This window comes from Malus domestica, chromosome 01 (genome assembly GCF_042453785.1).
Source record: "Malus domestica chromosome 01, GDT2T_hap1".
Lineage (NCBI taxonomy): Eukaryota > Viridiplantae > Streptophyta > Magnoliopsida > Rosales > Rosaceae > Malus > Malus domestica.
This window is the reverse complement of record NC_091661.1, coordinates 17,412,473-17,418,550: the sequence shown is the minus strand read 5'-3', so window position 1 is coordinate 17,418,550 and position 6,078 is coordinate 17,412,473. Positions and strand designations below refer to the sequence as shown.

Genomic DNA, 6,078 nt, shown 5'->3' with positions numbered 1-6,078 from the left:
AATAAAATAATAATTACACAAATGTAACAAAATATGATGAAAACATATAATGTCTTTAATAATGAATTAAGAGACAATAAACACACATGTAAGTGACCGAATAAAAAATAGAAAAATTAAAAACCACATGTCATTGACTAAGTAATTAATTGACACAATTTAAAATATAATACCACCAAAAATTTGGAATAGATAATAACAAACATGCAAATTAAATAACAATAATGAATGAGAATAACTTACATAGTTCAGTTTTTTTTAACTTGGGGGGAAATTGAGGTTGATAGATGTTGAGAATAACATGAGCATTATGTTTTGTTTTGGAGAGATGAGAATAAGGGATGGCATGGGACCATTTGATTTTATTTGTATATATAGAAATAGAACTACCTAACCATATATATAGAAATATGACTACAACTAATTAGTTAGGTGAGTGAACGTGGTGAGTAGTTCAAAAGTAGATACTTGAAAAGAAATTGTCAAAGATTCATTGTCATGTGCAAATTTGTTTCTTGCAAAAAGAATTCAAAACAAAACCATATATATAAATATTTTAGCATATTTTCACAAAAACATAAGTGATATGGTGGTCAAGGTGTTGAAAAAGTAAAATGGGAGGGGTTTGAATCCCCTTGGTGTTTTTTTAAATATAGAAATTTATCCTAGATAATAAATATTAGCTTGCAAGCCTTGCAGACATCTTAACGACCATATAAATATTACAGGTTGAATATGTAATCACAAACACATCTGTAGCAAGTTGGATAAGGCCCAGGTGTGTGGTTGACAAATAGAGGGGTTTGAATCCCTCTATGCGCAAGATTGAGACTATTCAGCATTTTTCAAGTATTTTTTAGTTTCATCTCGCGATATCGCGATATATTGCCCAAATAATGCATTAAAATGCTAAAAATATCGTCTCCGATATTATCGCGATAATATCGACAAAAATATCGATATATTGACGATAATTAAGTGGATAAGTGTGAAAATATCGCCCTCTCAAAAAAACGATATTATCGGCGAAATATCACTGATAATATCGATATTTAAATCCTTGGTTGTGAGCCATCGCAATTATTAAATTTTAGTATTTTATGTATTGTAGTAAATAAAATAGTAAGTCATTCGAGTAGCCTTTGATATTTAAATGAACAGCATCATAAAGGATATCATTATTCACTAAGGTAATATAATTATAGTAATAATAAGTTGATAGTATTGGGGAGACCATTTATATATGGACACACCGCTAAAGAAGTCAATGCAAGAAGTCATTTATTTTTCAATGATGACTTTGCCACACAAGCATTATAATTAGAACTATTTATTTTTTGGGTAATGCTAGAGCTAGAAAGGCTAACTTGATATGTTATGTCATATACGATGAGTATGAGTGGCAATAAGAGCCTCTTCAACCCACAAATTATGAGGTAAGCCAATAGTTTGGAGTAGGAAACGGATAAGAGTGGTGATGTGTCGATTGTATCAATTGTAGTAAAGAATGTAAATAGAGATCATTCTGGACCGGGGATTAGGAGGGCTTGCTAATGACCTCTAAACTGACTTAAAAACATATAAACAAAGTTAAAAACACTAAACTAGACTCAAAGAATTCAAAACAAACTCAAAGAACTCAAAACAAGCTAAAAACGCTCAAATCTGCCTAAAAACACAAATTGGGCATATTTGGACTCTAAACACACTTTTGGACGAATTTTGGTTTTAACTTGGTTCGAAATACTTAAAAAACACAAACTAAATCATTTTCTAACTAATATGACTCAACAAGGTAAAGGGGGTTTTGGTTTTTGACGAAATTGAAAACAAAACAAGTAAATTAAAGAACTAATGAAATCTGCACGAATTTGAGTAAATTGAATGGATGGAAGGCTAGCTAGGAGGTTCTTCTCCACACATGACACACTTGCAAACAAAACGATTTCCAGTTGCATTTCAATAAACTACGAATTCTCAACGCCCCAGATTAACTGTGAATTGCATTAATTAACCCTCATATTTTCCTAATTTCATTGAATTGGATGATTGCATACAACAACCCAAAGCATTCCCCACAAGTTCCCTACATGAATTGCATAATAGAGATACAAGCAAGAATTATTAAGTTCTATGAAAATCATAAGCATTGACGAAACACTTGTAACTATGAATTGCATGAAACTTATGCCAAGAATTTACTTAACACGGTTGTGATGAGCAACCTTCACTACTTATGAATATAAGTTCATAACGATTAGGTGAAACTCCCTTATATCCTAGCATCAGATTTATGCATGAAAATTAAGCGTGCACTCTCAACCAACACACATAAATCAGTTTTAATTCAAATGGATAAGTAAATTGAATTCACAACTTATGAATCACAACTGAAAGTAATCAAATCATATTGCAAGCATGAACATGGTTTCGAATTCCCCCTAGCTAAGGGGGGTTTAGTTACTCATAATTGCAACAAAATTAGAAAATAACAAAGTAGACATTGAAAGCAAGAACGATGTACACCTAAAACGCTCCAAAGTTTCAAGCTTGAAACGTCAAGGACCTTCGTTTTCACCACCTTGTTGCAGCACAAGTGTCTAAGGATGTGTATGGATATATGGAAAGGTTATGAATGTATTTAGGATTGGTGAATGTCTCGGCCAAGGGAATGGAGTGTATGGAGTTGTGTTTTGAGATATATGGGAAATGAATGGATGAATGGATGGTGCTCACGGCCAAGGAATGAAAGTGTAAGTATATGGAGTTGTGAGATGTAAATGTAGTGTCTTTGGATGGATTTTTTTCTCATCTTTTGTTATGGTGAAGGGTGGATGTATTTATAGGCTAGGGAGAGGACCACCATCTAATTAAGGTGGTACTGGTGTATGTTGTGGTAATGAGTGGATGTAATGGGTGTAGTGGGTGAGTGTTGTGGTAATGAGTGGATGTAATGGGTGTAGTGGATGAATGTTTGGTAATGAGTGGATGTAATGGGTGTAGTGGATGGATGTTTGTAGTTGTAGGTCAACACACTTGCACACACACATGCTGATTTCTAGCCTTCTAATCTTCAAAAACGTCCATCCTCATGTCTCCATGCTTGCACTATCCAATCTTGGCCCAAAAATGCTCCAAATAGCACTTTGTTGCCAACTTTGTTATTTGAACCTACAAACACACGAAAATAGCTTAAAGTACTAAAATAATTAGAATTAAACTAAGTAAATGCCAAGAAACAAGCTCACTAAGTTGCATAAATATGCTCCTATCAACACACCGCTAAAGAAGTCAATGCTAGAAGTCATTTATTTTTCAATGATGACTTTGCCACACAAGCATTATAATTAGAACTATTTATTTTTTGGGTAATGCTAGAGCTAGAAGGGCTAACTTGATATGTTATGTCATATACGATGAGTATTCTTCAACCCACAAATTATGAGGTAAGCCAATAGTGTGGAGTAGAAAACGGATAAGAGTGGTGATGTGTCGATGTTTTCTTTCGGCAAGCCTATTTTGTTGGGGCGAGTGTGGTAGGAATAGTGTTGTTTGATGTCTTATTTATGACAAAAAGTAGAGAATGATTGATTGACATATTTGGTACCTTTGTCACTTTGGAGGACCGTAGTATGGAATGAAACATGTCACAAATCATGGCAACAAAGTGTTTTAAATGATCAAAAATTTCAGATTTTCGTTTCATGGGAAAAATTTAAGAAAAATGAGAAAAGGTATTTGTAAAGAGTACATAATAATGAAAATATAATGCCAATATAACTAAATTTTTTAAACCAAATGATGTGATTGTTAATGATTTGATTATTAATCAAACGTTGATTAACGTACTTATTTCTTGGTGACACATATTTGGTTTGCAAACTTGGTTTAAAATTTTGGCTTCCCTAGCATAATCCGTAAAGAAAACCACTGAGAAAAATAGACAGAGACATCTAAACATCTAAACATCTGAATAATAGAAATGGAAAAAAAAAAAAAAAACCACGAACATTATTATTAGAATAAAAGGGTAATTGAGTGAACTTGCTAAGGGCACGGTCCGTACAAAAAGGCTTATCAACTTTGACAATAGGAAAGCTAGAACAAATACGGGGCATGACTTGATGACAAATGACCAATACGTTGGTGTCGGGTGGGGGAAGAGATGGTGGAAGACAGAGACGAGGGATAAAGCCCATTTATAGGGGCCTGAAAAAATAACACACCGGTAAGTAAATCATAGATTTAATAAAAGTGAGGGCGAAGAAAAAAAAGACCAAGTCCAAGATAGTATATATTCTTTATAAAGGACCAAAAGTACCTTGCTTATGTATCATTGGGTGTTATCTTGGGTAAAGTGAGCAACAAATACAAGATTTCTACAAAGATAAAGAAGAAAAAAGGTATTGTGAAGCTGAAAATTAGAGGGACGGAGAGAAAAAGAGGAATGTTCCTGGAGTTGGCAATACGTTCAAAGTATCGCTATTACCCAAGTAGACACTAGAAGGACTGACCAAAGGTTGCATGTGAGAGCTAAAAGAAGATTGACCCATCATATGGTGCGTAGCACCAGTGTCGAGATACTAAATTTGTTGAAGCTGCTCGGTAAACTGAGCTCCAGCAAAGAGTAGGGCCGGCTCGGGCCTACTATAGCGATACAGATAAGTCTGATGTGTGTGGGCGGGGGTGTTAGAATTGTAACACCAGGCTGGGCCTAAGATGCAGGAGGAAGCAGCAGGCCTCGGAGCACGCCAGGCTGCTGGGCCAACTGATGGCTGGGGCAGAAAGCTGGGCCACCAGATTGGCAGGTTGATACCCGTGCGCTGGAAGGGGCTGCTACATTATCATGGGATTTGGCTGGAAGGAAGGAAACGGCACTGCATTACAGGATGATGGACGTGCTGCTGGGCAGGTTGCTGCCATGCTCTTCAGCCACCACCACGAGGTTGTTGACCACGACAACCACCGCCTGACCGATGATAGGAAGAGGGCCGCGGATTGACGATGATGAGGGCTTGACCATTGTTGATGCGGGAAAAGGTGAGCATTTTGGCACATAATTCGGTGAAGGAGGTGGAGAGAACCATTGATCATTGTGGTGGTAAGCATCTAATAATCGGGTCCAAGGCCATGAATAGTACACATGATAAGATCTTTATATCAGAAACGGGTTCACCAATTTTAGCAAGTTGGTACAGACATCCGCGGTCTTCGAGCCTTTGAATATAGAGAAACCTTAAGACCTAATAGAAAACCTAATGAGTGATCGCACGTAGAATTGCGTCTTCGAAAATATTACAATTTTCAAAAATATTACAATATATGTAAGGTTATAGTAATTCCTATTTAGGTAGGAATCCTATACTGATTATAATTGGAAAGTACATTTCTGTAGAAGATGATTTCGAATTAATCAAAGTATAATGTAACAAAAAATAATAAGTAATGTAAAACAAACAAGAGAGAAACAGCAAAAAGGACAGAGGATGCAGTTGAAATGGATGCAAAATGGTGTCTGCGTCAATAATCAAATAGGAAAATCATTGAAAAAAGAGAAAAGAAGAGAAAAGAAGAGAAAAGAAAAGAAAAGGTAATAATCTCAATAAAAACAAAACAAAACAAAAGAATTGAATAGGACCACCAGTTGGCATTTGATAGAAAATCCGAACATAAGGTCAATGAATCAGAGAATGAATCCTACATTATAGAGGAGATAAGATTATGTTTTTAAGTCTGCAGAGTGTGTGGTGCATGCTTGAGGTTGAGAGGGAGTGAAATGGGAGACATGGACCAAACATTTTGGGGTCCCTTCCCTTGACATCTTGGTTAAGCATTAGCTTCATTTCCAGCAAAACTCAATTAACAGTTTGACATGAAAGGACATCATCATTTTTCCCTTTGAAATCAGAGCTTTATGTCAACATTAATACAAAGGAAATACTTAATTTTCATGTTTTTCTTTCTAATTAGTTTTTATATGGACCCAAAACTAAGGACTACAACTAGTCTCAAGGGCACCAAGAATCAGCCTTAGATGAGTTATCTCTATGTAAAGATTATGATTAAATAAAGCTTGTA

General features: G+C 35.4%; 1 long non-coding RNA gene across 1 annotated transcript; it reads right to left on the bottom strand.

The window, feature by feature from the left end:
* Positions 1 to 2,318: 2,318 nt before the first annotated feature.
* Positions 2,319 to 5,538, bottom strand: LOC139197147 (uncharacterized). Its single transcript, XR_011582281.1, has 2 exons — positions 4,067 to 5,538; positions 2,319 to 3,171 (listed from the first exon to the last, which is right to left on the bottom strand). It is a non-coding gene; the product is annotated as an uncharacterized lncRNA (long non-coding RNA).
* Positions 5,539 to 6,078: the final 540 nt, after the last annotated feature.